This window comes from Equus przewalskii, chromosome 19, assembly GCF_037783145.1.
Source record: "Equus przewalskii isolate Varuska chromosome 19, EquPr2, whole genome shotgun sequence".
Lineage (NCBI taxonomy): Eukaryota > Metazoa > Chordata > Mammalia > Perissodactyla > Equidae > Equus > Equus przewalskii.
The window spans coordinates 25,351,206-25,367,347 of NC_091849.1; the positions used below are offsets into that span (position 1 = coordinate 25,351,206).

The 16,142-nt window shown below is 44.4% G+C and overlaps 1 pseudogene; it reads left to right on the forward strand.

Annotated features, from left to right (window-relative positions):
* Positions 1 to 984: 984 nt before the first annotated feature.
* LOC103567162 (butyrophilin subfamily 2 member A2-like) lies at positions 985 to 10,962 on the forward strand (annotated as a pseudogene).
* Positions 10,963 to 16,142: the final 5,180 nt, after the last annotated feature.

The window sequence follows — 16,142 nt, forward strand, 5'->3', positions numbered from 1 at the left end:
TTCAGGTCAGAAGTCCAACATCGGTCTCACTGGGCTAAAATCAAGGTGTCTGCAGGCCTTGTGCTGTCTGGGGGCCCTAGGGAGGAATCTGTTTACTTGCTCATACGCTGTTGGCATAATTCATTTTCTTGCAGTCATAGGATGAGGTTGCCATTCCTTGCTGTCAGCTGAGGGCTATTCTCAGCTTCTAGAGGCTGCCACCTTCCTTGGTTTGTGGCCCTCTTCCTCCATCTTCAAAACAGCAATGGCAGCTTGAGTCCCTCTCACTGTCTGAATCTCTCCTGCAGCTTCTTCCATTAAATCTATTTCATTCTTCTGCTGGTAAGAACTCATGAGATTAGACTGAGTCCATTCAGATACTCCAAGATAATTTTCCTGAAATTCCAGGATAATCTCCCTACTTTAACATCCAAAACCTTAATTGAATCTATAAGATTCCTTTTGCCATGTAATGTATCATATTCACATGTTGCAGAGATGATGGTGTGGCCTATTTAGCCTACTACACTTATCACAGTCACAGCCTCCCTCACTCTGAAGGAGGAGGAGGCCTCCATCCTGCTAGGCCCGTTTATATACAAGTGGCCTCCATGATTGGAGATTTCTGTGAATTTTTGGTACTTTTACCTGTAGCTCTTTATTTGCTTGCTAGACTTGGGTATATAGTCAGAGTGTACTTCTCCAGAAAAGATAATTCTCACTCTTGGATACAATGTGTGCTGAATGGGAATCCATTAGTTTGGATTCCCCAAAATCTGACTCTCAGTCAAGGACTTGGGTTCACGTAGTCTATTTGGGAAGTGATCCCAGGAAACTAAAGTTTGGTAAAAAAATAAAAGGAGAAGAGCCAACTAACTGAAAAATGGGATAGATGGTAGGTTAATTAGTTGGTTATCTTGTGGGCAACTGGGCTCAGTCCTGGTCAGGACACTCTGAGAAACCATGTGAAATTGTAGGCTATGCCTCAGAATCCACCTAGCAGTGATGGAGAGGCTGGGCCATTGTTTCAAAACATCTCCCATCCTCCATTGGATTAAGGTTATCCCTTGGGTGTTAACTCCCCTGAACTTCCAGGTTGGGCATGGTATATGCAAAGGAGCAAATGTCATTGCTGATGGAGAAAACTCTCAGGGGGAGAAGAATAAAAGTAAGCACCTGGAAATTGTTACCTTAAAGGAAACTATCTACCTGACACGGACCAAAGGGCTATGGGGTTGGGCATCAACAGCATTTGTTTACAATGTTCTGCCTCTGAGAATATACTGAATGCCTGCTAAAACCTGTCTGCCCTCCCTCCACCCCCATCCATTTAGCAGTGTGCCATTCTGCTTTCTAATACATGTCCATGTAACATGGCCCCTCTGCCCTCTGACATGGACTGGACCTGGGATGGACACCTGACCCAGACTAAGCCAGAGGGAATATCTTGGATATTTTCACTGAATGGCTCAGTGATATGCAACCAGTTATACCTGCTTAATAGCAGGCATGGATGAAAGCTGCAGGAAGGCATTTCCCATCCACAGTGTGGTCTAGAGAAGCAAAAGGAAGGTGATCTACAGAGGAATTAGACCAAAGCAGATGTGCAGAGTGAAGGGCTCAAGACAGAGAGAGTTTGGGCAACTTTCCTGTCCTTTGTTCCAGTGAATTTGGGGTCCAGTTTTATTTGTGCTGTATAGTCTGTGAAATTTGTTCTCTTGTGACAAGGCAGATGTACTGGGTACTATTGCTAAAGCCCTGAAAATTAGAAACTTAGCACAACCATTTTCCTATGCTCATTGATTCCATGAGTCCAGTAATTTGAAATTTGAACAAGACAGAGTAGGAATATCTTTTGTGCACCAAGATGTCTTAGCCTCACCTGGAAAGAATCCACAGTTTGAGGTGACTCCAAGGAAAGAACACACCCACTAGGTTTATTCCTCTCCTGCTCAGAGAATGATTGGGTCAGGTTGTCATGATCTGTAGTGGCACACTCCACTTGGAGCTGGTTTCCTGCTGAGCTGTCTCATGTGCAATGGGTCCTCCTCATGCTGAGAACACATGTACTTCCTTCTGGCTCAGGTCAGCTACCACAGGGATTTGAGGCCTGGCTTCACTGGGTACTTCTGGCACAAACTTCCCCAGAACCCCTGGGTCTTATTTTCTTCCGATAGAGGCTGTAGGTAGGCCAGGCTCTTAGACTCTCACCACCCACCCTCTGGTTCCTTTCCTAGAGCAACCCAGTCATGGTAGGAAACTGTGGAGCCTTTGCTAGTGTGCTAATTGCACAGTTTTGAGTTGAATCAGAAAGGAATTGGAGGCCCCCAGGGGAAGCAATTAAGCTCTTGAGGGAGATGTGAGAAATGTGTCTCAGGACTATACAGTGGCCTGATTGGGGTCTGTGGGGCATGGGAGGGGAGCATTGTGTGGGTGTAGGGGGGTGTTGAAGTCAACAGGTCCATCTACTGGCAGAGGATGAAGCCCAACAAGAAAGTCTTTGTTTGCTGCCATCTTCCTGCCCCTATGAGAATACCACCTTCCTGAGAGAAAGGGGTTTTGCCTCTGCACTATCCTCAGCATCTCTCCCTCCATAGTTTTTGAATGAATGACAAGGTCTACAGTCTACTACTGCAGCTGCTGTCTTGCTTCATTCTCTACCCCTCTAACCTCTCCCTGTGTTCCCCCTTATGTCTCCACTGCCCGCCACAAGCAGATAAATTTGAACAAGATTCCTCTGTCTCTGGAAAGAGGGTAGCTTATGTTTCCCTCATCACCTCCCCACCTGCCAACCCCATCCTCTACTCCATACGCACTTCTACACACAGAGACTTCTCCTCCTTGTTGGCAGCAAAACCACAATCTGTGGGGAATCTCAATGTTTTACAAAAACAATGAATTGTATGTTGCTTCTGAAAATAGAAAAAGCAATAGAAAGGCCAGATCCTCTCAAAAGGCTATTCTCAACTATGAGATTTGAATTCTTAAAGGGGTTTTCTGTATTTTACCCAAGTAACTGGTGAGAAACCTGGCTCAGGGATACTATTGGCTGCTGACCCACAGCCAGTCCAATCCTGACCTCCAAATCACTCATTGGAAATATTTGGACTTTGTGGTTGGAAAGTGCACTAGGTTTCTGGTCCCACAGCCCCGCACACAGTGACTAATGGGAGATTAAGAAAATTGTCTTCTCTGCTTTCCAGACAGTTTGTTTTCTGGTTGTGACTGTGCCTCATGAACGGGTTAAAGAGGAGAGGGAGAAGAAGAAAATCATCATTTGAGTGTCAGGGGAGAAAAGAAACCCAAGAAGTTAATCTAGAAGGTACAAAAGGGAGGGGAAGCTCTACAGCTCTGGGGTGTGGGTGGGGCCGTAAGTGGAGGAAGGGAACCTGACTGGGGAAAGGCGGGGTCCCCCAGAGAAGGGAAGCTTCCTGGAGAAGAGGCTCTCCACCACTGGCTTTACCTCAGACCTCAAAGTCTGATTTCCGGGGAGGAGTAAGGGAGGGGAGGAAGGGTATGGAAGAATACTAAGTGACGACTGAAGAAATTCCACTCTGGCCAGAGAAGTGAGTGGAGGAGGGCAGAAAACTGCCTCCCTCATCTTTGTGTGGTTGTCTTATTCCATGGAATGTTTAATGAATCAATCTATCCGGAGAAACCTGAACCCGGAGAGAAAGGCGGCTGCACAAGACCAAAATTTGGGGCGCTGATGATCCCAACACGAGTTAAAGGAAAGTTTGACCTAGATCAGAACTAGTGACAAGTCTCCTTGGCTGATTTCTCTGTCTGTGCCCCTAGGTCTCTGGTCCCTGCCCCTCCTGGGTGACTCATCTTTGGTGCTTGTGGAGCCAGCTGCTTCCCTGCATTTCTACCTGCCGGATGCCCGTCTCTTCTTCCACCTCCTCAGCTTGTTTGCACTGGTCTCAGGTAGGGTCCATGCCACTAGCTCCTATCAGCTTCTCAGAAAGGAAAATTGAGCACTTCAGTCTGCAAAACACTGCAGTCTGAAGAAGTGCTGCAGTTGCGTGCACTCATCCTTTCCTTCTGCACATGCTCATTGAATTTATACCAGTAGTCAGATGGAAATGAAATGAGAGCCACAAAGGCCAGCTACATACACAATTTTAAGTACTTTAGTAACTATGCTTTTAAAAAGTAACATAGAAACGTATGAAATAAATTTTAATAATATGTTTTCTTGAACTTCAAATGACCAAAATTATATTATTTAAACTTTAATTAATGTAAAATGTTAACAATGAGATATTTAATATGCTTTTATTCTAAATTTTCAAAAGTGTGTGTATTTTATATTTCCATTGCCACTAGCTAAAGGCTATCATTTTGGACAGCCCAAGTTTACACCACACTCCAGGCACTGTGATGGGATATGGATGAAACCCTCTGTGAGCACAGGGTCAGTAGGGGGCGCTCAGTGTCTGCTTTACAATGTTTGTTCAGGAAGCATTAGCAGCCTCAGTAGACACTCCTCCTAGGTATCTATTGCTGCTGACCAGCCACAGCTACTGGCTCCCAGAATCCTCAACCCAGGAAGCCCCTGTGGCCTCAGAAAGAATATGCCTGAAAGAATATATTAGGAATCTGTCTGTGCCCTGGAATATGCACGTCCTTTCTTGCCTTAGATATATGATGGCTGGGGCCCCCGTCTGATTCTAATCCTTTGTTGAATAGACCATTTGACTGTCATGAGGCCAGCTGATCCAATCCTGGCCATGGTGGGAGGAAACATCAATATCAAACAAACAGACAATTCTACAACAAGTGAATTCTGAGTGGGGCAGGTCAGGCCAGGGTCATGTTTACAGGAAAAGAGTAGAGGGTTCCTGCCACACACACACCAGCACTGTCAGCTCTGCAGTGTTGCTGTGAACAGAGTCAGGACATCAGGTTGAGAAACACTCCTTTCATGACATTTTGTATTAATCAAATACAAGGTTGCCCTTCTGAGTAACAAACATGGGGTCTCCTACCAGCTATGATTGGAGGCCCCCTGCCCCACTCTGAATTGAGTTGATGTAGAATTGTTTGCTTGTTGGACATTGTTTTTTGTTGGCTTAACTGGCTACTTAGTTTCGTCCTTAAGTCTAATGTCTCTTGCTTTCCCTTATGGAATCCCAAGGAACATTTTGTAGAATTTCTTTCCAACTTCTCACCTTATTTGGAGTCTTATCTGACTTCAAGTTTGTGTGTGAGACTTTCAATATGCAAGTCGTTTTGTTTCTTTCCTCTGGCAAAACTCAAGTTATCAGGAAGCATTAAGTCTTACATGATTGCTTTAATTTGCCTTTGGTAGAGTTTGTTGGATAGACTTAACAAAGGAATTACTTAAAAGAGGGTTGGATGATGGCTGGACACATGGCTAAAGGAAGAGAAGTCTCCCAGGACCATAGATGTGCAGCTCTCTCACACAAAGTATGTCTTTTATTAAAGATTCTTTTAAACAGAATAAGTTAGGAAAAGTCTGGGTTCTTAGGATTTTTAATGCTGCTCTGCTGACATTGATGAGGTGATATTGTTATCTTGAGGATCCAGGAGCATCCTGATCTTACTAATATGTAGATGATGTCAAGGGAGTACAAGAAAATCAAGTAACTGACTGAGCCCCTGGAAGGTAAACATCTCTGAATTTGGGTAAGGGTTGGCTTTGCACGCCAACCTAAAAATCAACAGCTCCTTATGATTATCAGATAACTGTGGGTGATGTGAAGCTTACACAAGGAGAAAAGAGACAAGTTAAAAAGTTCTTTTAAGATTCTGCCAGCCTGGCATGTTTCTGTCCTTATCATATTAACCTAGAGCTTCAGGAAGCCAAGGCTACTGGGAAGTACTCCCAGGGCCAAAGGTAAAATCCTCAACCCGCTTTTTTCAGGTCAGAGTGGACATACCACAGAGAACTGAGAAAATTAAAATCTCTAGCTGAATGAATCAATCAACAAACATTTATCAGGAGGCAGATGTTTGGTACTGTGATGGAGTCTGTAACTGGAGCACAAAGAATAGTGAGATGTAATGTTTTCTCCTTAGAGATCTCACCATTTACTTGGCATATTGGTCTCCTGGTGTTCTCCAACATCGAGGTTTTCTTCCTATCCTTCTTCTCCTCTTTCTTCCTTCCTATCTTCTTCCTTCCTTTCTCTAGCCCTCCTTTCCTTCCTTCCTTTCTCCCTTCACAGAAGGGGTAATGCAGGAATGCACGAAATATGCATAATCAGTTTCTCTGAGTGCTGGACACTTATTCTCTCCCCTCTTCCTTTGTTCTCACCATTAAGAGCTGATCTTCTAAGACACTTTGGCTAAGACACCATTACTGTTTTATCTGAGCCCTGATCTCTCTCCTCAGGCCTAGGCTCTAAGCCCCTCATTGAAATGAAGCTCCTTGAGGATGGGGGCATCTGGCTGGAGTGCACATCTGTAGGGTGGTAGCCAGAGCCCCAAGCAGAACAGAGGGATCCCTGGGCAGAGGTCATGGCTGCCCTGGAGGAGGCTTACACTGTGGACACAGACAGCCTCTTCATGGTCTCCATGGCTGTGAGCATCAGGGACCACTCTGTGAGGAATGTGTCCTGCTCCATCAATAACACCCTACCTGGCCAGAAGAAGGAAACTGTGATTTTCATTCCAGGTTAGCTCCCTGCCCTCTGGAGGCTCATTGTGTGGAGGCAGGATCCTCAACAGACAGATTGGAGGCTGGAGTGGGGATTGGGAGGTAGGGGTGTTTGATGGAAGGATCCTGGGTCCTGAAGGACTGGAGGCTGCAATTGAGCTGAAGTCTCTTCTCTTGTCACAAGAGGAAAATCAAATAGTCTCAAAACACGTGATTAGGAGCCTCTTCTCTGAGGGTAAATTTGATTGGGTTTTTTGTTGTTGTTGTGATGGTTTTTATCATGCAGCAATTTATTTTTTCTGAGGAGGGAAAGACGCATGAACCTGCAGAGATTTCTAAACATTTAGAACAGTCATAAAACATGGAGAGTGATATGGATGGATGTCTATCTATACCTAGAGGTGCTGCCTGATGAATTCCTCACTTCCTGCCTGTGGGATTTCCCAAACGACAAAGCAGGGAAATTCTCCATCTACAGATATCCATAAATTCATTCAATAAGCATCACATATGTTCAAAGCACTGTTCCACAAAGCAAAGATGAATCACAGAAGAAAATACAATAAGATCCCTGCCCTCATGGGGCACACATTCTACAGCAGCAGAGAGCAATAAATGAAGTAATTAAAACAAGCAGTGAAATCATTAATTAAACTGTGGATTTTATCAGATGGTGATAAGTACTGTAGAAAAATTAATCGTGGAGGTGATATTGATTGCTAGGGTGTGGGGAAGTTGTAATGTAAATGGGAAGGTCAGGGAAGACTTCATGGGAAAGGTGGCTGTTGGCAAGCGAGACATGAGCTGTGCAGATATTTGAGGACTGGGCAAGCCAGGTAGCAGGAACAGCATATGCAAAAGGCCTGAAGCAGGACCGTGTCTGGCAGTTTCAAGGAACCCCCAAGAGGCAGATGTGTCTGAAATGGATTGAGTGTAGGGAGAGTTGGAGGACATGAATTCAGAGAGGCAATGGGTCCACACCATATGGGGCAATGTAGGCCACAGACAGACTTTGGTTTTAGTGTGAGTGAGTTAGGAAACACTGCAGGGTTTTGAGAAAAGGAATAACATGATCTCACTTAGGCTGCTGTGCTGAAGATAGACTGTAGAGGGTGTGGGCAGAAGCAGGAGGAGGGTATTGTGATATTACAGACAGGAAGAGATGGTGGCTTGTCCCAGGGTGGTGGCCGTGGTGATCCAGCATGGCTGGTTAGCTTTTATTCACCCTGGTCCATCTCATGGTGACTCCAGGTGTTTCTGTTTTTTGTCTCCTGGGCCCCCATCCCTGGTACTCACTGCGGGGTGACTCTTTCTCTATCTGGAGTTTCTCAGAGAGAAGCCAGGAGGATAGGGATCTGGGGAGCTCTTTAGATATGATTCCTGAGGGGAGCCCTCATCCCAGGTCTCCTTTTTCTCACTAAATGGACCTTTTCTGGTTCCCTTTTCAGAATCTCTTCTTTTTAGCAAATCTCCCTGGATGGTGGCCCTGGCTGTCATTATGCCTACTTTGCTCCTCTTCAGCATTGGGAGCATCTGTCTTATCAAGAGACTCCACAGCAATAAGAGATTCACTTAAGGGAAAAAGAGATTGAAAATGAAGAGAGAGAAATTGCACATAATGACGTGTGGAAACAATATGTAAAAAAGAGAAAGAATGTCACATAAAAGGTAAAGGAATATGTGCACGGCCATGTCAAAAGAGTAGGTTCACGTCAATGTGAAAAAGGCAGTCACTGTCACCCAAAGGCCACACCTCTGACAGCTAGAAGCCTGGGAAACAGAAAGAGGAAGCAAATAGAGGCAACAACAAGGGCTTGGAACTCTCACGTCCTAGGAATTAATCCTCAGAGCTTGCTTTCTTCCATTCTGCAAATGTTGCATCCATTCACCTGGCTACATGGAGCACTATATTGTTGAACAAAAGCAAACCTAAATCAGTTCTGATAATCTCCAGCCCCAGATCTTATATCATTTCTGGTATTTTCACAATTCGCTGGGCAAGGAGTGTTTATAGAAAGAGCCAGTCAACCATTTAACACCAACTCAAATTCTCTTAGTTCCTATATGTAGGACATTCAGTTGTTTCTGTTTATTTTTTCAAAGCAACTTCAAGAGGAATTGTGTAAGTTTAGTGTTTCCTGAACTACTCCAGGCACAATTTGTCTTCTGCTTGGTTAGCCATCTCATGAAACTCACATCTCTGTCTGTCCCATTGCAGGATGGAGAAGAACCCTCTTCATGCTGATGAGCCCCTCTGACATTCTCTCATTTCCTGAGGTTTCTCTCCACTAGCCAGCCAGCCAACAGGACACATTAGAGGAGATGAACAACAGGGCCGAAGGCTGTTTGAGGGGAAGCAGTGGGCTGGGGTCAGTTCACTGTCAGTGTCCCACAAAATGCTAGATCTCAGCTCCCCTGTGAGGGAATTCCCAGAGCTCTTAATCAATTCTATGGCTTAGTTCCCACCACAGTTTTATTTTGGAAAAATTTAATCCATGATTACAGAGGTCTACCATACAGAGTGGACATTCCCATAGGTTACATTTTAGCAGTTGTTGCTCTGTGGATCCTGGATTAACTGAAAACAAAACAATACTGGCTTAGTTATTTATAACCTGAGAAATGGTATAGACTGCACAGTTGAAGAGCCACGTGTGAGAAAGGCAATAAGCTTCCCCAAGCCTGTCTCGTGGGTGCACAGACAGGTGCCAGAAATGCCTCCTGCTCCAAGAGAACACTGATGCTCTGTGTGTAGCCTGTGAGGGGAGGGGAGGTGGGCAAATGGGAGAGCAGGGAATCCACTTGTCTGGTCCTGAGGAGCACTTTGCATTTTATGATTTGTCGCCTTCTGCTCAAAAGCACCAAAGAATCCAGGCTTCACCACACACCATGGCACTGGGACCTTTCCTCCTTCCTTGTTTGAATTTAAAAATTGTCACAGCAGACTATCAACTTGGGAAAAGGAGAAAGTCATTTTAACACAATGGAAATGTAGATTGACTAAGTAATAATGACTGCAGATGGGAGAGTCTGCAGAATGTCAGGGTCTGAAGCATTTCCTATATCCAGAGAGGTCACAGCTGCAGACTCAGACCCATGTTGTTAAAGCAAAACTGGATGGAAATAGCTCCCCCTGCCTCTTGCCATACACAATTCTCAGGCAGCAGCTTGACTTTTGGGGACATTATCCTCCATTTTAACTCTTTGAAGCGTGCCCTTGTTAGTCATTTTAAAAAGTTATCACCTGGTTAAACTGGTGGAACACAGAGGACCAATGAAGGGACAGTTTACCCCCCAGGTACCTGTGTAGGGAGAAATTGGCCTTAAGTGCTTTACAGGGAGAGGGATAGGATGTCTTTGCTGGTTTAAGCCAGGTGGGGAAGTTTCTAACTACAGAGAGTCCCAGAAATCATATGTATTGATTAGAAAAGGGGGCAGATCTGAGAATGTTGAGAGAATGTGGGAGCTATTAATTCTACCTCATCTGCTAAACTTTCTACATTTCCTAAAGCTCCAATTATCCTCTACCTGAGGCAACTCTCCTGTCCCTCAAGAGATACAGGTGCAGCCTCAGTCATTCACAGTCTGTGATCTGCCTGAGTTCTGGGACCAAAGCTCCTTCGCGGTAAAGGCCGCCACATGAGTGATCTCCTACCAGCTTTCTGGGATCTCTCTGGATATCAGGAATGGCACAGTCTCCTGAGACCCCAGACCTAAACCTGAATCTTCCTCTGCAGCTGATGTGGTCCTGGACTCAGACACCACTTATCCTTTGCTCTTCCTGTCAGAAGACCAGAGAAGTGAGAGAGAGGGCCCTCCAGTCAGAGCATGCCTGACAATCCAGAGAGATTCAGCTGTCAGCCTTGTGTCTTGGGCCTGGAGAGCTTCTTCTCAGGGAGACATTACTGGGATGTGGAGGTCAAACTATGCTGGTGTGGGCTGTGCAGGTTTGTAGAGACAGTGTTGAGAGGAAAGGGGAGGCCCTACTGGTTCCTCAGAATGGCTTCTGAACCTTGGAGATGATTGGAAACCAGTACCAGGCCCTGTCCTCTCTTGAGAAGATTCTCCCCCTGACAGTGTAACTTCTCTAGGTGGGCAGCTTCCTAGACTACGAAGCTGGAGAGCTGTCCTTCTATAAAATGAGAAATAGATTGCACATATAGACCTGGGCACATTTGCCCTTCTCTGGACCCCTGAAACTCTTTTTCAGGCTGGGTTCTGACGACAGCCCCCTCTTCATCTGCCCAGGGATCACAGGGGCCCAGGTAGTCATGGTGCTAGAGGGTGGCCTGATCCTTCACAGGGCAGGGGCCCAACACAGCCACCAGGATCAATTCCTTCATCTCAGATCCAAGTAGAGAAGCTCCAACCATCTCTAATACCACAGCACAGCACCCCGTGAAGAGAAATGGGCCCTTCTTCCCCCTGGTCATAGAAGAGAACCTACTCCAGAGGCCACCTTGACACCCTCTTCAGGCCCCAGCCCCATCTCTCCCTCATTAGGTTGTTGCATTAGTAACTGATTTGCTTGTATCCATGGGGCAGCGTCCAGTCTCAGGGCAACTGGTGCTGCCACATGGCTCCCAACCAAGAAGAAAGTGTGAGAAAGTGACAAGGAGAAAACCTGCTACTTTAACATCAGAGTGACACATTCAGCCTGATACTCAAGTTGATGTCAGACACTGTGGACATGAGGAAAACAGGACACACTAGGATGTAAGAGGGGAGGGGGAAACCACAAATAGAGGTCAGAGGTAAAGGATAAAGGACCAGAGAAGTGAAAGGGGGCCAAGGCTATAGGAATAGTTATTCCCCACCATTACAGCTAAGGGGTCCCAGGCATTGATGGTCCATTTCCAACCCATGCCCAAGATTTCCAGACCACACATTAAGCTCCCCAGGCCTAGAACTGGGATGAAGAAGGATGAAGTTATTAAGAAGACATCTGGATCTGACCCAGCTCAGGTGTCCCTGCAGTGAACAGGAGTCAGTACTCAGTTACTGAGTACGATCTAAGGTTTAAGGTCCCATCTGAGCAGGTGAATACTGACCAAGTGGATGGCAAGAGTAGGGTTTGGTGGGGAGGGCAGCAGTTTCCAGCTTCTCAGTCTTTAGACACATAAAAATTATGGAGGACCCCGAAGAGCTTTGCTAATTTGGATTCTGTCTGTCAATATGTATGGCATTAGAGATTGAAAGTGAAACCATAGTTTGGTGGATACAGGCAATGTCTGTCGTTTGGTGGGCACATGGTGTATCTGTCATGTGGTGGGTACCTGGGGTGGGTGCAAGTGTGGAGGAGGGAGATAATTAGGAAAGAATTGCATTTGTCAATGCAAGAGATGATGATGCAGGTCTGGACCATGGTGGTAACCATGGAGTTGCAGAATGTAACAGATTCGGCAGCTATTTGGAGATAGGACCTGCTGATGGATTAGATGCTGGGATTGAGAGAATGGAAGCAAGGGTGACTTATGGGTTTTGACTTGAGCATCTGCGTGGATGGTGGGACACTAGTAGGAAAATGTTTCAATTGTGTTTCCTTTAGTTATGGGATTATGTATGCTCTGTGTGCTTGTGCACATGTGCACATGTGTATTTCTGGTTTTCTGTGTTTAGCACCTTCTGTGTCATCATTTTTATCATAAATTGTCTTCAAATACAGGGGAGTAACACAAGAAAGGATATGACAGGATTCTGTTTCTTAGAACATGACATTTTTTGCATTTGAAGCAAGGTTTGGTTCTAAAGGGAAGCATGACCTCAAGGACAGTCAGCACCCCCATTTACTCAGCTGAAAATGTAACTGGTTTACCCTGTAACACACCCTGAGTTTCGCTGAATTCACAAGAATGTGAGTCCACTGGAAATCTGTGCTCATGGGGCATCATAAATGCTTTATGTGAATGGAGTGGAAAGGAATATAGGCATGCATATTGGACAATCACCCTTTTCCTCATAAAGATACTCTGTTGTTCTGTTGGATTTCACTTAAAAAACACAAGTTCACTGGGCAGCCATATGCAAAAGAATGAAACCGGACCACTGTCTTACACTGTACACAAAAACTAACTCAAAATGAATTAAAAACATGAACATAAGACCTGAAACCATAAAACACCTAGAAGAAAACATAGTGGGTAAGCTCATTGACATCTGTCTTGGGGATGATATTTTGGATTTGACACCAAAATCAAAGACAACAAAAGTAAAAATAGATCAATACAGAGGGAAGAGAGCTCATCAAGATCATGGCATAGGAAGACTCTGAACTCACCTCCTCCCACAAACACAACCAGGTTACAACTATTCTTGGAAAAATTACCCCAGAGAGAGAATTAAAAACTGCATCAAAAGATCCCCACAATAAGAGACAGTCCTGAGTGAGGGAGAAGAGGCAGAAATTCCTTCTGGAGAGAAAAAAAATCCACCTTCAGGAGCTGCAGAGCTTCATAGCCAGCTGGGAGGGAGCCACCCTAAGGTAAGCAGCCCTCCCTGGAAGAGTGGAGACCTGAGTGGGCACATGTTACCACAATGAGCATACTTCAAACTCAGCATCACTGAGACAAGTCTTATATTATCTGGCTTCACTGGCTGTTAACTATAATGGGAAATACCCACAGAAAAGCTGTAGGGCATAAGCTCAAAAAAAATCAGCTCTTAAAGAGCCCAGGCACAAATTCACCCACCTCAGAAAGCAACCTAAAATCACCAGAAAGAAAGGTGCATAGTCCTTTGGCGAAAAGAGAATCACCTGGTAGGCTGTTGGTAAGATGGTCTGGGTGCATCTCCATAAGAAGTGAGACCTCTCCAGAGACTAGAACATTGGTGGCAGCCATTGTTGTGACTTGGTTCAGGTGTGCTGACACAGATGCTGGCACATGACTCTGGAGTTCATCCCCTAGCCTGTTAGCCCAGGGTCTGCCCCACTCACTAGAGTGCAGATTTAATCCAGCTCAGCCAGGGTAGGCAGATCACCCTAAGGACTGGCCCCACCCAACAGCAAGCCATCAGGCTACTTGTTGGCCTGCATAGACTAGATGCCTTGATCCTCTGCAGGTAGGAGAGTGTGTCTACCCCTAGGGGGCAGACACACCTGCGTGAGGTGCAGGTGAACTGTGGGAGGCATTTATGGAGAGTGTAAGGGCATCTGCCAGTGGGGTGACTGGGTATGTTCCAGAGGGTCAGGAAGAGTGCATGGGCCAGGACTGTGTTGACAGTGTGTGTGGACCTGTGGTGGATAGGGCTTATCAGTGGCAGAAAACCTGTACTTCACAAACAGCCACAAAGGGGATCAGCCCACCTTCCAAAGCCTGAAACCATTGGGTGCTCCTGTACCTGGGGCCAGCCCCTCATAGCTGAAATACTAAGAAAGCTGACAAGGAGCCTTGCAAGCCTGAGGCCTACAGCAATTGTAAGCCCCTGAGCCAGCAACCAGCCAAACTGGGGGTCTACTCACTTAACAGACAAACGGCAACAGAATTGTGCTATTAGACCTTGCAGGCAACCGTGTTGGGGCTCCCAAAATTCACTTTACAACCAGCTGGCCAGGGAGGAAAAGCCTAGACTCCCTGGATACCTGCAGTAAAAGCAATCCTGATGCAGCAGAAGGGAACAAGTAGCCCACACAGGGGTCAATCCTGGAACATTTGAATTGGTGATGAGAGGGAAGCACACTGCTGAGCTTCAAAAAGCATCTCTTACATAAGGCCACTTCTCCAACATTAGGAGACATAGCTGACTTGCTTAATACATAGATATAAGCACAGAGAAAGAGGCATAATAAGTAGGCAAAGGAATACATTACAAGCAAGGGAACAGGACAAAACCCTAGAAAAAGAACTAAATGAAACAGAAATAAGCAATCTACCTGGCAAAGAGTTCAGACAAAAAGTCATAAGAATGCTCACTGATCTTGGGAGAATACTGAATGAACACAGTGAGAATATCAACAAAGAACTGGAAAATATAAAAAGGAACCAATCAGAAATGAAGAATACAATGCAGGTTATGAAAAATTCACTAGAGGGACTGAATAGCAGAGTAGATGATACAGAAGAATGGATCAGTGAGCTGGATGAAAGATCAGAGGAATTCACCCAAGCTGAACAGATAAAAGAAAAAAGAATTTAAAAGAACAGGGACAGTCTAAGGGAACTCTGGGACAATATCGAGTGCACTAACATTTGTATCATAGGCGTCCCAGAAAGAGGAGAGAGACAAAAGGAATTCATTTGAAGAAATAATAACAGAAATCTTTCCTAACCTAAGGAAAGAAACAGACATCCAAGCACAGGAAGCACAGAGAGCACCAAACAAGATAAACCCAAGGAGGTACACACCAAGACACATTATAATTAAAATGTCCAAAATTAAAAATAAAGAGAGAATCCTAAAAGCTGCAAGACAAAGGCAACAAGTGACACACAAAGGAAAGTCCATAAGGCTACTAGCAGACTTCTCAGCCAAAATTCTACAGGCTAGAAGAGAGTGGCATGACATATTTAAAGTACTGAAAGGAAAAACCCTGCAAACAAGAATACTCCACCCAGCAAGGTTATCATTCAGATGGAAGGAGAGATAAAGAGTTTTCCAGACAAGCAAAAATTAAAGGAGTTTATCACCAAGAAACCAGTCCTACAAGAACTGCTGAAGGGACTTATTTAAGTGGGAAAGAGAAGACCGTAAACAGGAAGAAGAAAATTATCAAAAAGAAAAAAACAGGCAATAAAATCACTGTTAAAGGCAAAAATACAGCAAAGGTAGCAGATCAATGACCTATGAAGACAATATGAAGGTTAAAAGAGAAGAGTACTAAAATTACCTATTTCAATGATAAAATGGTAATGGATACACATACACAAAATAAGAGATTAGATATGATTTCAAAAACATAAAATATGGAGGAGAGTAAAAAAGTAGAGCTTTTAGAAAGAAGTCAAACTAAAGAGACTATCAACTCAATATAGATTGCTATATATGTAGAATATTATATATGAACCTCATGGTAATTCCAAACCAAAAACTTATAATAAATAAATAAATAAATAAGAGAATGGAAATCAAACATATTACTAAAGAAAACCATCAAACCACAAGTGAAGAGAGCAAGAGAAGAAAGGAACAGAGAACTTAAAAAAATCCAGACAAAAAGTAACAAAAGTGGCAATAAATACATATTTATCAATAGTTACTTTAAATGTCAAAGGACTAAATGCTCCAATAAAAGGCATGGGGGGCTGACTGGATTTAAAAAGACGACCCATATATATGCTGCATACAAGAGACACACTTCAGACCTAAAGACACTAACAAAATGAAAGAGAACGACTGGGAAAAGATACTCCTTGCAAATGGCAAAGAAAAGAAAGCTGGGGTAGCAACACTTAGATCAGAGAAAATAGACTTTAAAACAAAAACTGTAACAAGAGACAAAGACGGACACTACATAATGATAAAATGAACAATCCAACAAGAGAATAGAACACCTGTAGATACCTATGCACCCAACATAGAAGCACCTAAATATATACAGCAA